Here is a 24234-nt window from a genome sequence, read left to right as displayed (position 1 = left end):
AAGTGTCTTCAAATGAGGGTTTATGGGCCGAGGTTAGAATCGAAACGATGACAGAACACACTGATGGGTATATTTTATAGAGCTCCATTAAGATGAAAATACAGGAGCAGATATATAACCAGTTCACTGAGGTATGTAGGAAAGCAAGGCCGGAGGTGTTACCGAGATATGAAAGCAAGGCTGGAGATGTTACAGAGATAGAAAAGCAAGGGTGGAGATGTTACAGAGATAGGAAAGCAAGGCTGGAGATATTACAGAGATAGGAAAGCAAGGCTGGAGATATTGCAGTGATAGGAAAGCAAGGCTGGCGAGGTTACAGCGATAGGAAACCAAGGCTGGAGATGTTACAGCGATAGGAAAGCAAGGCTGGAGATGATACAGGTATATGAAAGCAAGGCTGGAGAGATTACAGCGATAGGAAAGCAAGGCTGGAGATTTTACAGGTATAGTAACGCAAGGCTGTAGATATTACAAGTAGAGTAAAGCAAGGCAGGAGATGTTACAGAAAAATGAAAGCAAGGCTGGAGATGTTACAGAGATAGGAAAGCAAGGCTGGAGATGTTACAACATAGACAAGCACGGCTAGAGATGTTACAGGTATAGGAAAGCAAGGCTGGAGATGGCCAAGAGATAGCGTGGCCTGGGCAGGCTCGAACAGGTTCGTGAGATATTTATAAATTCAATCACAGGATATAGGGAGAGGTCTAGCAGCTGGAAATTATAGAGATATTGAGAGATGTAGGGGCTGGCAGAATTTACAGCGATAGACGGGTCTGGAGTATGGGATAAAGATTGTGGAAATATGCAGGTGTTCCTGAGACACAGACGGATGTAGCGGCTGGAGGAGATGACAGGGAAAGATACAGACATACATATAGATAGTTTAAAAATGGAATTGAGCAATATCTTAAAAGAGAAAATATTATAGAAATGTTTGGAATAGACAAGGCACTTGGAGGAACTGAAGGAGTGAGACCTTGCAGTGTCCAATCACGAGAGAAATAGAGTCATTGTTATACAGCACAGTACAGGCCCTTCGGTTGACAGTGACACAAATAAAAATCCGTGGAGACCCTGGAAACCCCTCCTTCCTAACATCTGGGGGCAAGGGCTAGATTTGGGAGAGGTGTCCTATAGACTGTTCAATCAACAATGTGACATAACAACACCTCATTCTGTCAGATCAAACACTGGCACGAAAACCTCCTGCTGACTTCCTTCCCTCAGCTGATGGATTTGCGTCCCTCCACATTGAACAACACTTGGAGGACGCACTTAGAGAGTGACAGAGCTGGAGAATGCATAATATGTGGGCTATTTCAAACCCACCACCAAGACGGGCTAAGCAGCAGTACTGCTGATCGAGATGGTTGGGCCCAATAGGACATAGCTGTGAGACTGAATCTGTACCGGGGCAGGGGGGAGCGACTGAGAGGGAGAAACATACTTGACCTCATCTTCACCCACCGGCAGACACATTGATCAATGACAATATTGGGAATGTTAACTACCACACAGAGTATTCCTAGAGACAAAGTCCCACATTTATGTGTGTGTGTATCGGGACAGATTTTGAAAAGATCTAGACCTCAGCATTGACCTGTGTGAGGTGGTTCAGGTCATTACCAAAAGCAGCAGAATTGCACTGAAGCACAATTTTCACTGTCACTGCCTGGCATATGCTCCACTTTACTCTGCCCATCAGACCAGGGGATAAACCATTGTTCAATGGAGAATACAGGAAGGCCTGCCAAGAGCAGCACCAACGAATTAGACCTAATCACTGCAATCCTGTCACATGCAATCAGGGTGAATTGTGTGGTCAATTGAACAATTCCCTGGCGGAGGAGAATCCACAAATATCACCTTCGTCAGTGATGGAAGAGCCCAGTAAAACAATAGAAAAGATAAGGCTGAAACATTCATAACAATGTTCAGACAGAGGTATCGATGGGATGACATACTTTAGTCTCCTCCATATGGCATTCTTCACCTAAATCGATTCACTATGTGTGGTATCTACAAACGGCTGAAGGGATTGAATAATGCGAAGGCTGTGGCCCTGATAACATTGCATTCAAGCTGTTTCTGCCGTGATACAACACTGGCACCTGTCTGTCAACGTGGGGAACTATCTGAGTGTGTCCTGTGCACAGATAGACAAAACATCAGACCATCAATGGCTGCCCCATTGCTCTAATCCCTATCATTATGAAAGTGATGCAATCTACAGTGGGATCAAGTAGCACTTCTACAGCACCAACCTGCTCACAGAAGTTCAGATTGGGCTCTGCCAGGGCCACTCATCCTTTGGGCACATTGAAGCCTTGGTTTAACGATGTACAACAAGAACACACACAGCTGAAATCTATACATGAGGCGAGAGTGACTGCACTTAACATCATCATAACCGCATTTGACCAAGTGTCGTATCCAGGATAAATGGCAAAAATGGAGCAGATAGGAATCGTCTGCACGGGCTGAAGTTATACCTGGTAGAAAGGAAAGAGGCTGGGGTTGGTGCGGAGCAGTCATCTCATCTCCAGGACAGCTCTGCAGCAGTTCCCCAGGGAAGGGGAACCTGTAGACCAGAAATGGAAAGGTAGGGCACGACAGGATGATAGGGATGCTCTCACGTTAGACAGAGACGACTGGCAGTAGTTTAACTGGACAGTCATCATGCCTCAAGCAAGTGAGAGGTTGGGTAGGACAGCCCTTTACAGTCACCTCAGTCAGTGCAGAATTGAACCCACACTATTGGCATTAATATGCATTACAAAGTAACCATCCAACTAATTCAGCTTACCAAGTCCTCACTCAGCTCCTTGGGGTAGATACTGTGACATTATTCGATTCAGATATATTGTTATACCTCTCTGGAGCAGGTGGAACTAGATGCAAGCTTCCTAACTCAGAGAGAGGGACAGCATCAGTGAGCTATAAAAGTGCTCTCTGCCCTAGGCCTTTTAATTTTCAGCTGCTTCATAAATGATCGTCTCTGGGGATGTTTGCCAATGATTATACAATGTTCAACACCATTCATGATTTACTCAGATACTGAAGCAGTCTTTGTCCAAACACAACAAGGATCTGAAAATATGAAGGAGTGTGCTTAACAGTGACAAGTACCATTTCCATTACACAGGTGCCAGACAACGATTACCTCGAACAATAGCAAATTGAACCATATCTTCTAACGTTCAATGCCACCATCACAACTGAACACCCACCTAGCAATATTCAGGGGATTACCGTGAACTATATAATTTCATTACCCATTCCTGTGAAGGGCTTATGCTAAAACGTTGAATCTCCTGTACCTCAGATGCTGCCTGACGTGTTGCGCTTTTCCAGTGCCACATATTGACACATATAAATTCATTGGCTACAAGAATATGTCAGGGGCTAGAAATCCTGCAGGAATAACTTACCTCAAAATTTCCGATAGCCTGTCCCCCAACTATAAAACATATGTTGAATGTGTGTGTGATTAAATACCTCCATTTGCATGTGAGTGCAGGTTCACCCCTCATCCACTGACACTCAGTAGCAGCAATGCCTGCCATCTACACGTTGCTCTGCACATATTTACCAAGGCTCCTTACAACGTACCTCTGAACCCCCGACCATCAAGAAGTACAAGGGAAGCAGATACATGGGACCCCCACCATGTTCGCGTTCGGTTCTAAGCCATCGACCATCCTGATTGGGAAGTATATTGCTGTACCTTCAGTGTCACTGTTTCAAGTTCCTCCCAAATGGTATTGTAAGCCTACCTACAGCACGTGGACTGCAGCGGATCAAAGTGGCAGCTCACTCCCACCTTTTCAAGGACAACAAGGGATGGGCAATAAATATTGTCCCAATCACATTCCATGAATGAATTAACATTAAAAAAACTGTCCACACCTGCCCAATGCTGGACACTGTGCTTTGGATTTTGAGAGCTTAGGCTGGTTGGGTCCAGGCATCAACCTGTTTGTTGTGAACAGCTGAAGGGATAATCTGTCATTCTCTCAGGGGCACGGCCTACATACCGAGCATCACATAGATATTGATATTCACACCCAAAATTACTGAGCTCTGAGACAGACATAAGCAATTCAAAATCTAATCATATTTGACTAACACACAGTAATATTGTTACCACAAAAATGATCATGAGTGAGTATTAGCAGGGAGAAAGTGAGGACTGCAGATGCTGGAGATCAGAGTCAAAAAATGTGATTCTGAGAAAGCACAGCCGTTCAGGCGACATCTGAGGAGCAGGAGAGTCGACTATTAGTTTACAATATTAATATAAGGGAAAATGATTGTAAATTTTCAAAGTCCTATTACTGAATAATAATGTGGTCTTGGGTGTGGGAATGAGACTCATCATTTCAATGTTCCTGAATGTGAGTTGTGCACTGTTTTCATCATATTGTAGTTATAAAAGTCAACGTGATATATGGGTGGATTTTGTACTTACTGGACAATCTAAAAGTTTGTACTATGAAAGGATGTCAGACCTTCGGTGAAGAGACTTTGCTGTTAATGGTTAGAACAATGCTGCTACCATTTACACAGAGATTTCCAGCTCAAGTCAGACACGAGGTCGTTAAGCTGGGATCATACTGGCTATCAATGGAGCTGCATAATTCGGTTCGGATACTGACATTGTGGAGCTAACATACACTGGATATGGTTTATAAGGGATTCAATGTAAGTTGCCATGGGCTGCAGGAGTGCATCACATTTATAACACCTTCATTCAGGATTGAGTCCAAGGTGCGGAATTACAGAGATTAGGTGGCACACAAGAAGTGATATACTTGCAAGACATGGCTGTTTACAGGTCGTTGTTACAAATGTTGAACTGCGGCATGTGCTAGTCCATTGACCAGTCTGGCCCACACACATCTCCCCGTTGTTCAGGTATGTCTATAATCAGTCTATTGTGAGGGATTGTGTGAGCAACTGCCCAGCTCCAGTTTGAGAACTCTCCAGACAGAACTTGGAGATGGCCAGTGTTTTGGAGGTCATGGTGAGGGCCAGTAACACTGTGTCTGAATTCCGGCTTTTCCTCAAAGTCATTTCCAACAGCTTTGCTACCTGCAAGATAATGTGTTTACTGATCTGAACATGAATCGGCTGTTTACTACAGTCACTGAATTGTGTAATAGTTAGCTGTGCGCTCTGGTATTTCAATTATTGTTCACGTCAATTGTTTTCAACTGAAAAACAATGATGTTTAGTTTACTTTAAAATATGTAAGAAACAAAGTGATATTAACACTTCATTATACAAAATGTAAAAGTGACCCGTTGTATATTTCCCACGGACTAATAAAAAGAAAACAGTCAGATATTGCCTGTAAAGCAGGATTCTGTGAACAGGACTATGTCTCTGGCAAATTCACCACCCTCTCGGTTAGGTTCTATCCCACTGGCAGGATAAATCCAGGCTGAGGAAGCAGCGCCATGGTATATAGTCAATATCGTGCTCTGCATTGATGCTGGATCCTGTGGCTGCTACACTGCTCTGTGGCATGTTATGAGGGTATCAGTAAAAGGGAAACATATCATTTACCACAACATCACCGATCTGCTGCTGCAGATACACCTCTCCATTTCATACACCGGTCAGAATGGTCACTGCACAGCCCTTATGGGGAGTAAGGGCTATCTTCACATTTTGCAGACCCTCCCCACCATGAATGGATTCCTAATGGGACAGACGTCAAACAGATTGAGCAACAAATGATGATGCATCTATGAGGTGCAATGGGCCATCAGCAGCAGCAGAATCATACTCTGTACAACTCAGTCTGCAACCACACAACCGATATACCTTACACTGTACAGTAAACGGCATGACACGACGTACCTGCCACTGTAGAGTAACCATCACGGCCTGACACACCTCCTACTGTACAGTAATCGTCACGGCCTGACATACCTCCCACTGTACAGTAATTATCATGGCCCGACACATCTCCCACTTGTTAGAAACAAAATCAATAAAATTTAGATGAGACCACCAAAACTGGAAACAAGAAAATTTATTACGAACTTGCAAGTACGGGCTTCAACTGCATAAGCAAAATGAAGCAAATGATAACTTAGGTTAGAGTCCAGTTATACCCTTTGAACTGAGTAAGGTCATCTCACCAGACTCCTAATTACCCAATCTCTCTTACTGTGCCATATCACTGCCCAGCTGTGCTCCACCCTTATTACTTCCCCCTTCGTTAGTTTGGTAACCTTTCTTTCTGTAAATGCTGACACGTACATTTATTTTGTCAAGATCTCGTTTAACATTTTGTATCAATTCTGCTGGGACATTCCATCCTCGGACATTTCATTAATTTGTATCATTTTGTATAGCTCAAGCATTTCGGTTGTCTCAGCTTTTTGCTGAAAGCATAATTTTACAAAAATAACTTTTTGTTGTAGTAATTACACACCAAAGTTAGTATTCTATTAACCACAATTATACACTGAAAAGTTCCTAAATACTTGGAGGGTTAATAGAACTCTTGCTGTACCCTTTTTCTGTATGCTTTTTATATATCTGCAAAAAAACACTTTACCCCATTTCTAACAATCCGCCCATTTCTTTTCTTAACCATTTGTTGTTTTTGCAATCTTATTTTCTGCACTCTGTTCACCCTATGGTGTCGAGGTTCACAATCTTGTCATTTCTGTCCTTCTAAATTTGTCTTTTTTCAAACTCGAGGAGTAATCTGTTACTCTCTCTTTCTTGCGCTTGTGCTATTGTCATGACCATTATTGGTTGTTGTCCTCCAAAAGACATTACCAGCTTAGTCATTATCCATTTTAACACATTAAACCCTACCAGCAAACCCATAATTATTTGTAGCACATAAATGCCTAAATTCACTTACCATTTTCCCAAACCAGTCAGTCGCCAGTTGCCCCATCCATTCATCTTTTCAGAGTTCATCCCAATTTATCTGATATTGTTTATCTTTTTATTTACTACTTCTGCCTTATCTTACACTATGGAAGAGGTGTCAGGGATGAAGGTGCAACATTCTTTACCATTCAGAGTACAGGTTTCCCCTTTTTCGGCCAAAAGATAATCTAAAGCCATTCGATTTTGTAAAGTTGTTAGTCTCGTGGCAATCATTTCATTGGTCATGGCCGATATTTGGGATAGAGTTTCCCCATTGCGCCGGGGATATCATTAAGTAAATTTTCAAGGGCGGCCGCCAGTTTCTGTATTTTCACTCCTGCCCTTTTAGTGCCATAGTTCAGGAGTAGTGTCCACAGTAGACGCTCTCCTTCAGAGACCTCTTGGGTCTTACTCTTTTCCCCCCTTCCTTTCTCAGGTTGGGATCATGCTTTAACAGCAGCCACTCCAACCTTTCTGGTCTTGAGGAAGTGGTTCATCAACTTCATGACAATAATGTATTTCTACACATTCGATTACACGAACATATTTTTACTCGGGAATAAATGGTTCGGCCTTCAGACCGCATACGCAGTATATTCTGTTTAATATTCGGGGAGTGGTCGTGGCAGTGTCTTGACTGAGTGGACACAAGATGATTTTTCTAGTTGGAAAGGTGCAAACTCGAGTCGCTGTGTCTGCACCAGCAGGCCTTTCTGATTACAGAAACAGGTCGTATTCACTGCTCCTTTCGGTGGGGAAATTCGAAGACTATCAGTAGCGCCATGATTTTTCGTGGCTGGCCTTGGGAACCATCCCGCAAAGTTATATTTGTTCCTTTCAGATCTCCACTTTGTATTATTTGAACCCACATCAAATTGTTGTATATCGTATACTTCTTTTGTGTGAGCGGTATTACCGAGGTATGGATCCCAGATTCGCCATGGTGTAGGATCCAACAGTCGGCAAGTCTCTCTTGTTTGGCATAATTCTGGCACAGTGGAGTGAAGTGATTTTTCCCGCGTCCCTGAATAGTTAGTATTACAAACATTACAATACTATACCAGTATCTACCCATCTTTGAACCCTGCCTACCGTCCTGTCTTAACCTCGTAGGTTTCAGGGAGACGTGAGTCCACACAGCCCTTACAATCAATAACAATATATATCATATAACTTTCAGAGGGTTGTCTGTAGGATGAGTGTGCCACTCCGCCAATGGGGCGTACACAGGACCTTTGACGCGAGTGTGATGACTCCACCCTTTCTCAGCAGTTCGGATGGCTGTCTCAGTAGTCAGGAGAGTTAAGAATGGTCCCTCCTAGCCTGGGTATAGTTTGGTATCTTTCCAGGTCTTGATCAGGACCCACTCCCCCGTTCGTATCTGATATGCTGCAAACTCGAGTGGCTGTGTCTGCACCAGCAGGCCTTTGTTTCTAAGAATAGATAATGAAGAGTCAAGTGCCACAATATAGTTTTTCAAAAACCTGTCATTAAATTCAGCTCTAGGCACCTCTCCTTTCCCTCCTAGAAATGGTAGTACAAACATCATTTCATAAGGAGAAAGGCCGATATCATATCTTGGGGCAGTCCAAACATGTAATAGACTAACTCCTTTCCCCGACTATTAATTAGTTCTCGTTCTTGCCATATCTTTCCAAAGGTATGGACTACTCCGTAAGCATATTTAGAGTCAGTGTAAATTGTTCCATCCCGATTCTATAAGTGTTTTAAAGCTAGATTTAATGCGTACAATTCACAGGTCTGGGCTGACCATGTGTAAGGCAGACGGTCTGCCTCCACTGTTTGGTTTTTGTTATCCATTGTGCCTTTTTCCTTCCACTACTCCCGATGATCCATGTATAAACAATCTAAACCCGTCAACTAAAGGTAGATCTCTCAGGTCCTGTCTAATTTTGGTTTGATACTCTATGATATCTAAACAGTCAGGTTCTAATTTCTCTTTTTGAGTGCGAGCAGCAGCAGCTAAGGTAAGACTGTTTGTTTTAAAAGTACTTACCGGTAGTGGGCAGCGGTGTTTTTTTTCACTCTCTCTTCACAGAAAGAGCGGGAGCAGCAAGGGGAAGTGACGACGACCGGAGAGACAGCCGGGAAGGAAAGCAGTAAGTATAAATACTCACCCTTCGACGCTAACGGTCATTTTGAGTGCGAGCAGCAGCTAAGGTAAGACTGTTTGTTTTAAAAGTACTAACCGGTAGCGGGCAGCGGTGTTTTTTTTCACTCTCTCTTCACAGAAAGAGCGGGAGCAGCAGGGGTAAGTGACGACGACCGGAGAGGCAGCCGAGACCCGGAAGCAGGTAGAGCGTAAGCTTACCTGGGTAGGTTTGTTTCACCTTTAAAAGCGCGCAGCTGAAGAACCCGAGGCACTACGGAGGTAGTGCCTCCCACCCGCCCTCCTCCTCTAACCTAATAATAAGATCCGTTGTGGTAAGTCGGTAAGTGCTGAATTTTGCTTGTTGTATTCTTTAGACCCAGTTATGTTTTAAAATAAAGGTTAGCTTTAGAGGGATGGCAGTGAAGGAAGTGCAATGTTCCTCCTGCAACATGTTTGAGGTGAGGGATGCCATGGACGTCCCTGCTGATTACACTTGCAGGAAGTGCACCCATCTCCAGCTCCTCCAAGACCGTGTTAGGGAACTGGAGCTGGAGTTGGATGAACTTCGGATCTTTCGGGAGGCAGAGGGGGTCATAGATCGGAGCTATAGGGAAGTAGTAACTCCAACGATGGCAGATAGATGGGTGACAGTGAGGGGGACTGGGAGGAAGCAGTCAGTGCAGGGACCCCCTGCGGCCGTTCCCCTCAAGAACAAGTATACCGTTTTGGATACTTGTGGGGGGGGACGACTTACCAGGGGTAAGTGACGGCGCTCAGGCCTCTGGCACGGAGCCTGTCCCCGCTACTCAGAAGGGAAGGGTGGAGAAGAGCAGAGCAATAATAATTGGGGACTCGATAGTTCGGGGCACATATAGGCGGTTTTGTGGGAACGAGAGAGACTCACGTTTGGTATGTTGCCTCCCAGGTGCAAGGGTATGTGATGCCTCTGATCGTGTTTTCCGGGTCCTTAAGGGGGAGGGGGAGCAGCATGAAGTCGTGGTCCATATTGGCACCAATGACATAGGTAGGAGGAGTGCTGAGGATGTTAGACAGGCTTTTAGGGAGCTAGGTTGGAAGCTCAGAGTTAGAAGGAACAGAGCTGTTGTCTCTGGTTTGTTACCCGTGCCACCTGATAGAGAGTCGAGGAATAGGGAGAGAGAACAGTTAAATGCGTGGCTACAGGAATGGTGCAGGAGGGAGGGATTTCAGTACTTGGATAACTGGGGTTCTTTCTGGGGAAGGTGGGACCTCTATAAACAGGATGGTCTGCACCTGAACCTGAGGGGCACCAGTATCCTTGGGGGGAGGTTTGCTAGTGCTCTTGGGGTGGCGGGGGGGTGTTTAAACTAACTCTGCAGGGGCATGGGAACCCAGACTGTAGCTTTAGGGTGCAGGACCTGGAGTGTAGGGAGGTTAGGAATATGGCATCAATCTTAAAGGAGGGTGCCTGTAAACAGAAGAGTGGCTTGAAGTGTGTATACTTTAATGCCAGAAGTATACAAAATAAGGTAGGTGAACTTACAGCGTGGGTTGGTACCTGGGACTTAGATGTTGTGGCTATTACGGAGACATGGCTAGATCAGGGACAGGATTGGCTGTTGCAGGTTCCAGGGTTTAAATGTTTCAGTAGGGTCAGAGGTGGGGGTAAAAGAGGGGTGTGTGTGGCTTTGCTTGTCAAAGATAGTATTACAGCGGTGGAAAGGAAGATGGACGAAGATTTGCCGTCTGAGGTAGTTTGGGTTGAGGTTAGGTATAGGAGAGGTGAGGTCACCCTGTTGGAGTCTTTTAGAGGCCTCCTAATCGTTGAAGAAAGGATTGCGAAGATGATTCAGGAGAAGAGTGACAGTAATAGGGTGGTTGTTATGGGGGACTTTAACTTTCCTGATATTGATTGGGAAAGCTATAGCTCAAGTTCGTTCGATGGGTCAGTGTTTGTCCAATGTGTGCAGGAGAGTTTCCTGACACAATATGTAGATAAGCCAACAAGAGGTGAGGCTATACTGGATTTGGTTCTGGGTAACGAACCAGGCCAGGTATTAGAACTAGAGGTAGGTGAGCACTTTGGGGACAGTGACCACAATTAGGTGATTTTTACTCTAGTGATGGAGAGGGATAAGTGTGTACTACAGGGCAAGAGTTATAGCTGGGGGCAGGGAAATTATGATGCGGTGAGGCATGACTTAGGATGTGTGGATTGGAAAATTAGATTCCAAGGCAAGAGCGTAATTGAAATGTGGAACTTGTTCAAGGAGCAACTATTGAGTGTCCTTGATAAGTACGTACCTATCAGGCAGGGAGGAAAAGGTCGTGTGAGGGAGCCGTGGTTTAATAAGGAATTGGAATCCCTTGTGAAATGGAAGAGGGCGGCCTTTGTAAAGATGAGGCGTGAAGGTTCAATAGGGGCGATTGAGAGTTATAAGGTAGCCTGGAAGGACCTGAAGAGAGCTGAGAGCAGCAAGGAGGGGACATGAAAGGTCCTTAGTTGGTAGGATTAGGGAAAACCCTAAGGCTTTCTATAGGTATGTTAGGAATAAAAGAATGACTAGGGTAGGAATAGGTCCCATCAAGGATAATAATGGGAAGTTGCGTGTGGAGGCTGAAGAGACTGGGGAGGCAGTGAATGTATACTTTTTGTCAGTATCCACTCAGGAACAGGACATTGTTGTCGATATGAATGCTGAGGCACGAATAAGTAGAATGAATGGCTTTGAGATATGTAGAGAAGAGGTGTTGGAAATTCTGGCAAGCGTGAAAATAGATAAGTCCCCTGGGCCTGATGGCATTTATCCTAGGACTCTCTGGGAAGCAAGGGAGGAGATTGCAGAGCCATTGGCCTTGATTTTTGTGTCCTCTTTGTCTACAGGAGTAGTGCCAGAGGACTGGAGGCTAAAAAACGTGGTTCCCTTGTTCAAGAAGGGGAGTAGGTATAATCCTAGTAACTATAGGCCAGTGAGTCTCACTTCTGTTATGGGCAAAGTCTTAGGGAGAATTGTAAGGGATAGGATTTATGCACATCTGGATAAGAATAATGTGATCAAGGATAGTCAGCATGGTTTTATGAAGGGCAGGTCGTGCCTCACAAACATTATTGAATTCTTTGAGAAGGTGACTAAGGAGGTAGATGAGGGGAAAGCGGTAGATGTGGTATATATGGATTTTAGTAAGGCGTTTGATAAGGTCCCCCATGGTAGGCTACTGCAGAAAATACAGAGATATGGCATTGAGGGTGAGTTGGAGGTTTGGATTAGGAATTGGCTGGCTGGAAGAAGACAGAGGGTAGTGGTTGATGGCAAAGGTTCATCTTGGAGTGCCATCACTAGCGGTGTTCTGCAAGGATCTGTTTTGGGACCATTGCTGTTTGTCATTTTTATAAATGACCTGGAGGAAGGGTTAGAAGGTTGGGTGAGCAAGTTTGCGGATGATACGAAAGTCGCTGGAGTTGTAGACAGTGAGGAAGGATGTGGCAGGTTACAGCGGGATATAGAGAAGCTGCAGAGCTGGGCAGAAAGGTGGCAAATGGAGTTCTATGTAGCTAAGTGTGAGGTGATTCACTTTGCTAAGAGTAACAAAAAGATGGGGTACTGGGCTAATGGTCGGATACTTGGTAGTGTGGAAGAGCAGAGGGATCTTGGTGTCCATGTACACAGATCTCTGAAAGTTGCCACCCAGGTAAATAATGCAGTGAAGAAGGCATATGGCGTACTGGCTTTTATTGGTAGAGGAATTGATTTCCGGAGTCCTGAGGTCATGCTGCAGTTGTATAAGTCTCTGCTGCGGCCGCATCTGGAATATTGTGTGCAGTTTTGGTCGCCATACTATAGGAAGGATGTGGAGGCACTGGAACGGGTGCAGAGGAAGTTTACCAGGATGTTGCCTGGTATGGTAGGAAGATCCTATGAGGAAAGGCTGAGGCACTTGGGGTTGTTTTCAATGGAGAAAAGAAGGTTTAGGGGTGATTGATAGAGGTGTACAAGATGATTAGGGGGTTAGATAGGGTTGACAGTGAGAAGCTTTTTCCACGTATGGAGTCAGCTATTACAAGGGGGCATAGCTTTAAATTAAGGGGGGGGTAGATATAGGACTGATGTTCGGGGTAGGTTCTTCACTCAGCGAGTCGTAAGTTCATGGAATGCCCTGTCAGTAGCTATGGTGGACTCTCCCTCTTTATGGGTATTTAAGCGGGCATTGGATAGGTATATGGAGGATAGTGGGTTAGTGTAGGTTAGGTGGGCTTTGATCGGCGCAACGTCCAGGGCCGAAGGGCCTGTACTGCGCTGTATTCTTCTATGTTCTATGTTCTATGTTCTATGTTCTATGTTCTATGTTCTAATTCTCGTTTGTCTCGGGGTTCTCCCATCCACAAGAAGGTAGCTGGGTTTAAACAGGTGTCTATCGCTCACACCAGGTCATCTTTTTCCATCAAGATGGCCTCGTCCACCATCTCCCTGCCGTTTGGTTTAACATAGTTCTGACTTGATGGTGGTGGGTGTTATTAACTAGTATAAGTCTACTCCATCTGCTGTCTTTGCAGCTACTCAATCTCTTAGTCCCTTCCCCCTTTGTAGTAAACAACGGGGCACCCTGAAGATCTGAAATTGCAGGTATTAGGGAGTGTGTGACTGGTCCATGTGGATTTAGGTCGTTTGTTTAACTACCTCTTTGACCAGTCAATTTCTCCTTACTTCCAGGTCATTCACCTTCTGATGTCCATTTATATGAATTACCATTATTTCTCTCGGGAGTAACAGAGATTCCAGCAATTGTTTTATGAATTCCTCATGAGCTAGTTCTCTTCCTCTGCTATTTATCAGTCATCTTTCTTGCCAATTTTGTTTTGAAGTTATGTGCATTCCAAACGCATATTTGGAGTCTTTACATATCGTTCCTTTTTAATTGTTTTCTAAGGTTTTGAGAGCTCTTTCTAGCGCATAGAGTTCACACGTTTTGGCTGACCAGCCGTTAAGCAGTATTTCAGCCTCGATAATGTTTCCCTCTATCCCGTCTACTGCAGCATATCCATTGTTCTTTTTTACCCTCAATCATCCGGGAGGGCCCGTCGATAAACAACCAAGCTCCTGCATGCAACGGTACGTTTATTAAGTTCATCCGCAATTTAGTCTGATATTCAGTAATATCAAGGCAATCATGTTCTGGATTGCCAGGAGACACCTCCCTCTCCCCGTCACAGAAATGCAGCTGGATCCAAGCAACTGTCTGTGACTAACACAAGATCATCCTGTTCTCTTAAGATTGTCTCATATTTCAAGATCCGAGAGTCTGTGAGCCATTATCCCGCTTTCTGATTTTGTATGATCTCTACCTGATGAAGGGTGCTCACTATTAAGGCTCCCCCAAAAGTAAGTTTCCGACTCTCTTCTACTAATACGTCTGTTGCCACCACTGCCTGCACACACCCTGGTCAGTAATGTACCTTTCCATTCTTTAATTAACAATGAATTAATGCGGTTCATGTTTTAAATTAACGATGAATCAATATAACAGGTCACTGAGAATCATAGAGTCATAGAGATGTACAGCATGGAAACAGACCCTTCGGTCCATACTGTCCATGCTGACCAGATATCCCAACCCAATCTCGTCCCACCTGCCAGCACCCGGCCCATATCCCTCCAAACCATTCCCATTCATATACCTATCCAAATGCCTCTTAAATGTTGCAATTGTACCAGCCTTCACAATTTCCTCTGGCAGCTCATTCCTGACATGTAACATACTCTGTGTGAAAAAGTTGCCCGTTAGGTCTCTTTTATATCTTTCCCCTCTCATCCTAAACCTATGCCCTCGAGTTCTGTGAATGAGTGAAGGAATCCTGCCAATTATTATTGATTCAGGCTAAGAAAATTGTATTATTATAAATATTAATTATTAGTCATATATATTATAATTCAGGCCGGAAACGCAACAAGTGACTAAAACATTTTAAAAACTGTAATCGCGCATTTCTGTTTGTTTACCAGTCACTTGTGACTTCTCACTCTGTTTCTGTAATTGTTTGCTCGAGCACATTCATTTTTAAGAACCTCAACAGATCCTATGGCACCATTTGCAGTTAATCCAGTCCCCAGTTTGGTAGCAATATCTCGTCATGTGCGCAAAACTGATTCTTTGTGCCTCTCATCACAAAACTGTCGCCATAATCCAATTAACCTTTCCATTCCCACTCCCTTTGGCTTAAACTTTAAGGATGACGTTGCTGCCCCCGTATGGGCTAAGAAAACTACGTCCTCTTTGTAAGGTCCAACCTTTCAATTTATCAAGGGTTCCAGGTGGGTCCCTGGGGCAGGAACTCGTGACACCCCTATTTTTCATCAAGGTTCATAAACAGCACTGCCTTTACTTCCTTTTTCGGATCTGGACACTCTATCTTAAAGTGACCTGTCTTTCCATAGTAATAACATCCCACCTGTGGGGATTTCCACTTTGATCCTTGTTCCTGTCTACCAGACCCCTTAACATCTCCTCCCCGATCCTTGCTCCTCACTTTATTTTCAACATGCTGCCCGCTACCATTTCGGTTTCCTTATCGTTTTAGTTTTGTCATTTTTCTTTATTACCTCATCAACCGTGGCTATCATTATTTTTGCCTTCTGTTTCTGCTTCTCATGTTACGTTGCCAGATCAATTACTGAGCCGTTTTAACAAAATGAACAGCTTTAGGGCAACCTCATGGCCATTCCTCATCACCCAATGTTTTGTTTAGAGCTTGATTTTTAAAGAAATATTTCAATATTTCTTGCTCCCTGTATTCTCAAATATAATTCGTCAATTTATGCTTGTCTTACCTGAAAGCCTGGTCCTAAATATACATGTAGGAATCTTACTTGTAAATTCACTATAATTACCTGATTTTAGTCCTTTGATTTAAATCCAAATCAGTCTTCTTAAGTAGTCCTGACCAGTCATTGCTCAATTACTGTGCTGTAGATTGTTAAGAAAAACTTCTAATGCATGAATAATGGCCGAATCCAAGGTCACCGATTTTAACCAGAGGATATATATATATTTGACTTATTATAATCTAATGTTGAACTGAAACTTCAACTGTCCTCCATAAATCGCTTTTATGTAAGGATAAAAGAGATTAGTTAGAAACTGATAGTAAGGCAGTCATGACCTGTAAAAAGAGCGGGAGTTCTGTGGCAATACTTAGCAACCAGTACCATTTTATTTCATAATCTGTAAAATCCTTAACCTTATCATGTTAAAATTTCCATAATAGAAATCAGATTCAAAACATTTCCTGCTCTCATGCTCCGGGGAACATTCAATCACCAACAAACAAATGTGCATTCAAACTGAATCACAAAGGGTTAAACTTATTACTCGCTGGACAGCACTCACTCTCACACTCTCACACTCTCACACTCTCTCACACTCACACTCTCTCACACTCACACTCACACTCAGATTTTCCCGCAATGACTCCTCTAGCCTTTGAATATTTTCTGGACGTCTGGCCATACGTTCGTTACGAAGTGCACCCTCAGTAGCCGTTCAGCTACTAGCCCTTCTGACACGAAGCATAATCTGACTCCTCCTAACTGTAAGGCTGTTTTTCATTGACATTTTATCTTTCTTTTATCCTTTCCTCGCGTACGAGGATTGTACTTCCAGTCTCGTAACATTTTTCCGACAGGGCTGTCCGTTTAATGCGGTCCTCGGACATCCCTTTAGTTTCTTGTACTACACTTAAATCACTATTATTATTTCCCATTTCAATACGCGGCCGTTTCTTTCTGGAACTTAATTAACCTTACTGAGGTTCGCTGTCACCTTCTTCAGCACCCACTTCAGGGTCCTGACCTTCGCGTGGGGGATTTCCCCTCTTAACAACCAGTCAAAGGCTGGGTGGTTGAATCAGGTAGACACCTCACTCTTCAAATTTATTTCACCTCTCTTTCACTCTTCACCTTAATTTATGTGTTGCCAATTCCCCGTAATTTCTGTACGTCCCAACCACTTAAGGTCGTCCCGACCACCAAGAGAATACTTTAGGGTCCCTTTTCATACCTTGGCCTGACCACAAGAGTTACCTGGTCGAATCCGCACTTCCTTATCCCGCGGCAATACCAGGTTGCCTACCCAACGAACTTCATGCTACGTGTCAGCGCGCCCTGTTCTGTGGCAATACCTAGCAACCAGTACCATTACCAACCCCGGTCGCTTACCCCACCGAACTTCCAGCCGGGTATTTTGTGCGCCCTGTCCCGCAGCAATTCCCCAGATATATCCACTGACAACCGTCATAACTGCTACCTACCCTGGTTGATCGGGTTCGCCTAACCCGGCCGCCCAGAACTCCAGTTCACTAGATCCCTGGTCGCTGGCTACATGGACACTCCCGGATGGATCCACCTGGCAGCAACTACCGCTACAAACCCCAGTTGTCCAGAGCTCCATTTCCTCAGATCCCCGGATATATCCACCTGGCAGCAACTACCGCTGCCAGCCTCCTGGATACATCCACCTAGCAACAGTATCAACGACTACCCACCCTGGCTGACTGGATTATCCTATTCTAGTCACCAGCACCCCGGTTCCCCGGATCTCTGGATATATCCGAATGACAGCAAATACCGCTGCCTACCCCGTTCGCCTGGATAAATGCTTTAAGACTTTTCTTAGCCGTGTTTTGCGTACACAAGAGTCACCCGCCTGGACCCGCCGCGTATCAAACCATCTTGTTTCTCGGGTCTCTCAGTCCGGATCTCACTCGCCCAAAGCTGCTGCGGCAAAGAGCGAAACTAAAGACCGCCAAAATCAGCGAGGTGCACCTTCTTCATTTTCCCAACGATTGCCGATCGACCGGAGCATGGGATACCAGGACGAGCGCCCAAATCTGTTAGAAACAAAATTCAATAAAATTTAGAGAAGACCACCAAAACTGGAAACAAGACAATTTATTACGAACTTGCAAGCATGAGCTTTAATTGCATAAGCAAATGAAGCAAATTAGAACTTAGATTAGTGTCCAGTTAAACGCTTTGAGCTGAGTGAGGTCATCTCTCCAGACTCCGAATTACCAATCCTTATTACTATTTTGCCTCTACCCATCTATGTACCACGCCCATTGCCCCTTTCTTTCCAAGTTGGCAATTTCCCCCTTGTACGTGCTGTAACTCTTATCGTGATGTTCCCTTTAACTTCTTTCATTATTCCTCGGTACATTCCATTCTTGTACATATATCTTAACAATATATCTTTTTCGTGCTTCGCTGAAATGTTTCAGTAATTTTAACTTTCTGCTGAAGCTGTTGTTTTAACCCTTATGGGTAAAAAGATTTTTTTTAAAAAATAATTCTACATTAAAGTTAGTACTTAACTATCTATAATTATGCAACAAAAATTAGAGATATTCTTCCCTAAATACCTGCAGAGTTAGTAGTTCTCTTGCTGCAGCCCCCCTTCTGCACGCCCCCTCTATACCTGTAGAAACAACATTTTACTCCATTCTAACAATTACCATCCCCTTCGATAACTACATTCCCTGCCCAGCCTTCCACTAATCTTGGTATCCTCAAACGTAATAACAGGGACTCCTATATTTTCACTCAAAATGTTTATGTAAATGATGTACAACAGTGGTCCCAGCACCAATCCTTACAGCACACTGCTGGTCAGAGGCCTCCAGTCTGAGCAACAACACTCTACCACAACCCTCTGTCTCCTATTGTGATCCCTTTGTGTATCCAGTTGGCTAACTCTCCCTGATCCCTTGTGACCTACCTTTACTAACGAATGTATCATGCTACACCCTGACCAAGGGTTTGCCGAAGCCAGAAACAACGTCTGTTGCTCTGCCTTCGTCAATATTCTTGCTCACATCTTGAGCAAACTCTAGTCAAGTTTATGAGACGTCATTTCCCACGTACAAAGCCATGCTGGCTGTCCGTAATCAGTCCTTGTCTTTTCAAATGCATGTAAGTCCTACCTCTCAGAATGACATCAAACAACTGGCCCACCCTGATGTCTCGCTCATCAGTCTGTAGTTCCCTGGCTTTCTCTTGAAGCCTTTCTTAATTAATGACACAACATTATAATCATAGTCAGAGAGTCCGACCGCACTGTTCAGTAAATGCTAGACATACTCTAAAACTGATCACCTCCCACCTGCCTGTTCACGGATCATGTTCCTTCAAACCATTCCTATTCCTGCACTAATCCAAATGTCTTTTAAGAATTGTCATTGTCTGCACATTCACCCCTTCCTTGGGAAATTCATTCCACACACATCCCACCCTCTGTGTAACAATGTGCCCCTTTTCTTTTAAATGTCTCTCCTCTAAACGTAAAAATGTAGCTCCTAGACTTGAAATCCCCCTGTCCATGGGAAAAGACAACACCCATTAATTCGATCTAACCCCCTCATAATTTTATAAACTTCTATAAGGTCATCTGTCAACATACATGTTTCAATGAAACAATACCAATCTATCCAACATTTCTTTATAACTGAAATCTTCCATACCCATCCACATCCCAGTATATCTCCTTTGAACACTCTCCAGCTTAATAATATTCTTCCTATAACTGGACGACCAGAAATGGACACAGTATTCCAGAAGTGGCCTCACCAATGACCTGTATAATCTCAATGTTACTTCCAAACTCCTGTATCCAAAGGACTGAGCAATGAAAGCAAGTGTGGCAAGCACCTTTTTTAACTATCCTGTCTGTCCATGTTGCAAAGTTCAAAGAATTATGCACCTGAACCCCGAGTTCTACAACACTACCGAAGGTCCTACCATTAATTGTATAACTCCTGCCTATGTTTGTTGTACCAAATGCATTACCTCGCATTTATTCGGATTGAACTCCATCTAAAGTGCTTCAGCCATTCACGCATTTCATTAGGATCCCTTTGTAATCTTAGAAAACCTTCTTCACTGTCCACAATGCCACCCTCCAGTCTACCAGCCTATCACACATAGCTCTCTATGTTACAAATATCTCTGCTAGGGGCCCTACAATTTCTTCACCAGCTTCCCACAATATCCTGAAATACATTTTATCAGGTCCAGGGGATTTATCTGCCTCTGTGTATTAAAATCTCCAGCATTTACGCTTCGGCGGGGCGGTGTGGACTTGTTGGGCCGAAGGGCCTGTTTCCACACTGTAAGTAATCTAATCTAATCTAATCTAATCTAATCTAAACCTCCTTTTCTATAATGTGGACTTATTTCAAGACATTGAGTCACAGAGATGTACAGCATGGAAACCGACCCTTCGGACCAACTCCTGCATGACGTATTTAGTCACATTTGCCAGAATCTTGCCAATATCCCTCTGAAACCCTTCCTCTTCATATGCCCATCCACATGCCTTTTAAATGTATTTCTATCAGCCTCCACTATTTCCTCTGGCAGCTTATTCCATACACTCTGCGGGAACCAATTGTCCTTAAGATTCCTTTGAAACTGTCTCCTCGCACTTTCAAGCTATGCCCTGTCTGTTTGCAATGCCCCAACCTGGGGAAAAGACCTTGCCTATTGACCCTATCGATGACCATCATGATTTTTAACGCCTTTATCAGGTAACTCCTCAGCCTCCCAAGTTCATGTGAAAACAGCCTGAGCCTATTCTGCTTTTGCCTGTAGCACAAACCCTCTTAGCCTGGCAACTCCCTTGGTCATTTTTTCTGAACCCTTTCTTGTTCCACAACATCCTTCCTGTGGCATTGAGACCAGAATTGCACACTGTATTCCAATAGTAGTCAGGTCAAACATTGTTTAGTTCCCTGATCCCCCCAGTATTTATCCACAGTAAGTTCGAAAGTGAAACATTTGTTTCGGATCTTGTAGTTTCACGCACCGTTGGCTTCATTGATCATTAAAGAGACCAGTTTTGTCCCTATATCTTCTTTTGCAGTAAATACACTTGTAAATCTCTTTGGATTCTCCTTAACTTTCTCTGCCAAAGCTTCTCTTGTCCCCTTTCTGCATTCCTGATTTCCATCCTAAGTGTATTTCTGCAGCCCCGATGCTCCTGAAGTAATTCCCTTGAGTCAGCCGTTTTGTGCCCCTTTTTTCTTGATTAGAGCCTGGAAACTCAGCCAGTGTTTCCTAATTCTGTCAGCATTGAGCTGTACTCTAACAGGAACATGCTGGAACTGAACGCTCCTTTTATCTCGGTTTTAAGATATTCCTACTTGCCAGACTTCCATTTACCTGCAAATAGCCTCCCCAGATCTACTTTAAAAATTCCTGTCTCATACTATCTTGCTCCATTGTATAACTTGAACTTGTGGACTAGGCCTGTCCTTTCCCATCGCTATTTTCAAACTAATACAATTGTGGTGACTTTCCAAAGTGTTGCCCCACTAACACCTCAGTCCCGTTCCCGACCTTGTTTCCCAATGGGAGGTCAGGTTTAGCCCCATTCTGCAGTTGGGCTATTTACATAATGACTGGGATTTTCTGGAGCAGATTTAACAAATTCCTTCCATCCAAATGCATAACACAGTAGCAATCCCAGTCCAGTTTGGAAAGGTTAAAACCCCCTACCGTTACAACCCTACTCTTCTAATAGGTATCTGAGATCTCCTGATATATTTGCTCCTCCATCTCCCATTCCCTATCGCTGTAGTATGACCGTAGCAAATTGATGACTTTTTTTATTTCTCAATTCCACCAATATCGCATAACTGGGCGGTCCTGCATGAATACTTCTTCTAGGTACTTCTGTGATGTTTCCCCCAATCAAAACCACCAGCTCTCCTCCTGTTTTGCCTCCTGTTCTATCCTTCCTGTAGCATCTGTCCCCTGTCCCCGGTCCTGCCCCTCCCTCAGCTGTGTTTCTGTAATACCTATGGTATCCCAGTCCCATGTTCCCATCCATGCTGTGGCTTCATCTGCCTTATCTGTCAGGTCCTTTGCATTGAAAGAAATGCAGTTCAATTCATCAATTTTCTCTCATTGTCTACTATGTCCTTGCCTGCCTTGTCTATTTACATTGCTCTCTTGAATATCTGTACCAGCTTCAAACTTCCTTCTGATCTTATGACTGTTTGGTGTCCCAGACCCCTGCCAGCTGAGTTTAAATCCTCTCGAGCAGCCCCAGCAACTCTCTACACCAGGGTATGGGCCCCCTCCTGCTCTCAGGTGTCTTCCCCACCGTGCCTACCTATGCTGACACCTTCAGACATCCAGGGACATGTCCACCAAGGTTCCTGTGTTCCTCAGTACGCCAGGTGTTCCTACCATTCATGATGGATATCGTTCGCTGATTAGACTTCCCACAGTGCATTACCTCACAGTGATCAGAAGTAAACTCCATCTGCCATTACTCTGCTCAGTTTATCATCTGATCGATATCAGCCTAAGACTATGCTCCTCACTGTGGAAAACACCCTCACCTTTCATGTCATCTGCAAACCTACTAATGATGCCTTCTGCTTTCACATGCGAGATATTAATGTACATAATAACTAGCAATGGTTCCTGTACATATTCCTGTGTTACATCCGCTGGGCAAAAGTTTCCAATCATGAAAAACACCTTCCACCAACTGTGGATCCAATGTACCAACTTGCGTTGGATTCCATTGGCTCTTCCCTTTTGGACCAGCCTTCCATGTGGGACTTTGTCAAATACCTTAATGAACTCCATGTAAACCACAACATCTGCACTGCCCTTATCAATATCAGAGGTCAGTCCTCGACCAAATCCACAAAGACAATCCCTAATGTATTCCTGTCCTTTCGAATGTTGATTCATCGTGAGCCTCAGAACTGTTTCAAATAATTTCCCTCCGAATGCTGTCAGACTATCTGCTCTGGAATTACCTGGCCTACCCCTGCTGCCCTTCTTGAACAAAGGAACCACATTAGCGATCCTCCTGTCATTCGGCACTTCACCCGTGGCCAGCAAAGTATTAAATATATCTACCAGAGCCCCAGCAACCTCCTCCGTTACCTCTCATAACAGCCTGGGATATATTTTGTTCCTGGAAATTCCTCCACATTTTTGACTGTGAATACATTTAAAGCCTCCTTCTCATTGACCTTAATATGTTCCAGAGCATCACCATCCAAACTGAAATCCCCGGCTACAATGCCTTTCTCCTGTGTGAATACAGATGGGAAGCATTCATTGAAGACCTCACCTACCTGCTCTGGCTCCATGCACTGATCGTCCCTTTGGTTTCTAACAGGCCCCACTGCTTAGTTGGGAATCCCCTTACTCTAACTGTACTTATTAAATATCTTGTGCCTTATCGTTAACATTATCTGCTAAGGATATTTTGTGACCATTGTTTTCCTATTCATTTTTAAGGAACAACCCCCTTCCTCTCCCCCCCCCCCCCCCCCCCACCATTGCTTTCTATATAATGCCTTTGTTACACATTATTGTTAGCGTCGTCCAATTTGGCTGAGTTTCCACAAGGTTGTGAACCATTGAATATTTATGTTCCACATTTTGTTCACCCTGTAACCTTAGCTCTCTTATGTCTAAATCTCATTCATCTCTGTGTTACAAATCCAGCTAGCTTATTGTAGAGACTTTGTTGATACAAAGTTCTATACTCTTTTCCACAATTTCCTATCACAAACCAATTCCCTAATACAGAGTTTTAGTTTAACCTTATCCCATCCTGTTCCTTTGTGCTTGTTTTTAGCCACATCCCCATGCTGTTCCGATGTGTCACCTTTTCTAATTGGATTTGGAAAACACTTTGCTGTGGGTATGTCGTGCAGACCACGTGAGGATGGGCAGAAGTCCTTCTCGAAAGAACAAGTGTTTGGGCTTTTTGTACGTCAGCAATGGTTTCATGCATATTTATGGATTGTTAATTATAATATTTTAAATTATTGATTTCAAATTCCACCACTTCAGACCGTGGTATTTAAATCTGACTCTCCTGAACATTTGCTGAGGTTTGGGATACAAGCTCTAGCAATAATACCACTAGGCCATCACTTCACCTGCTCATACGTTGCTCATCCCTGAGCACTGATACCAGTGCATCATGACGCTAAACATATTCTTCTGTCACAATTGTTTGATCCTGATACCTTCCTGCACTCTGGTGATATCACTCAGTATCTCTCTATGTGGTATCCCTTACTGTGTGGGTCGAATTGCTGCCTCTGTCAGTGCCTTTCACTCATGCAGCTACTCCAGATCCTGAGCTAACAGAATTCTCCACTCCAGAGAAACAGCACAGGCCAGGGATGGAGACTACGATTTTCCAGATTTCTG

The sequence above is a fragment of the Chiloscyllium punctatum genome, chromosome 18 (genome assembly GCF_047496795.1).
Source record: "Chiloscyllium punctatum isolate Juve2018m chromosome 18, sChiPun1.3, whole genome shotgun sequence".
In the NCBI taxonomy this organism is placed as follows: Eukaryota; Metazoa; Chordata; class Chondrichthyes; order Orectolobiformes; family Hemiscylliidae; genus Chiloscyllium; species Chiloscyllium punctatum.
The sequence above is the reverse complement of the archived record's forward strand: the minus strand, read 5'-3'. Positions refer to the sequence as shown.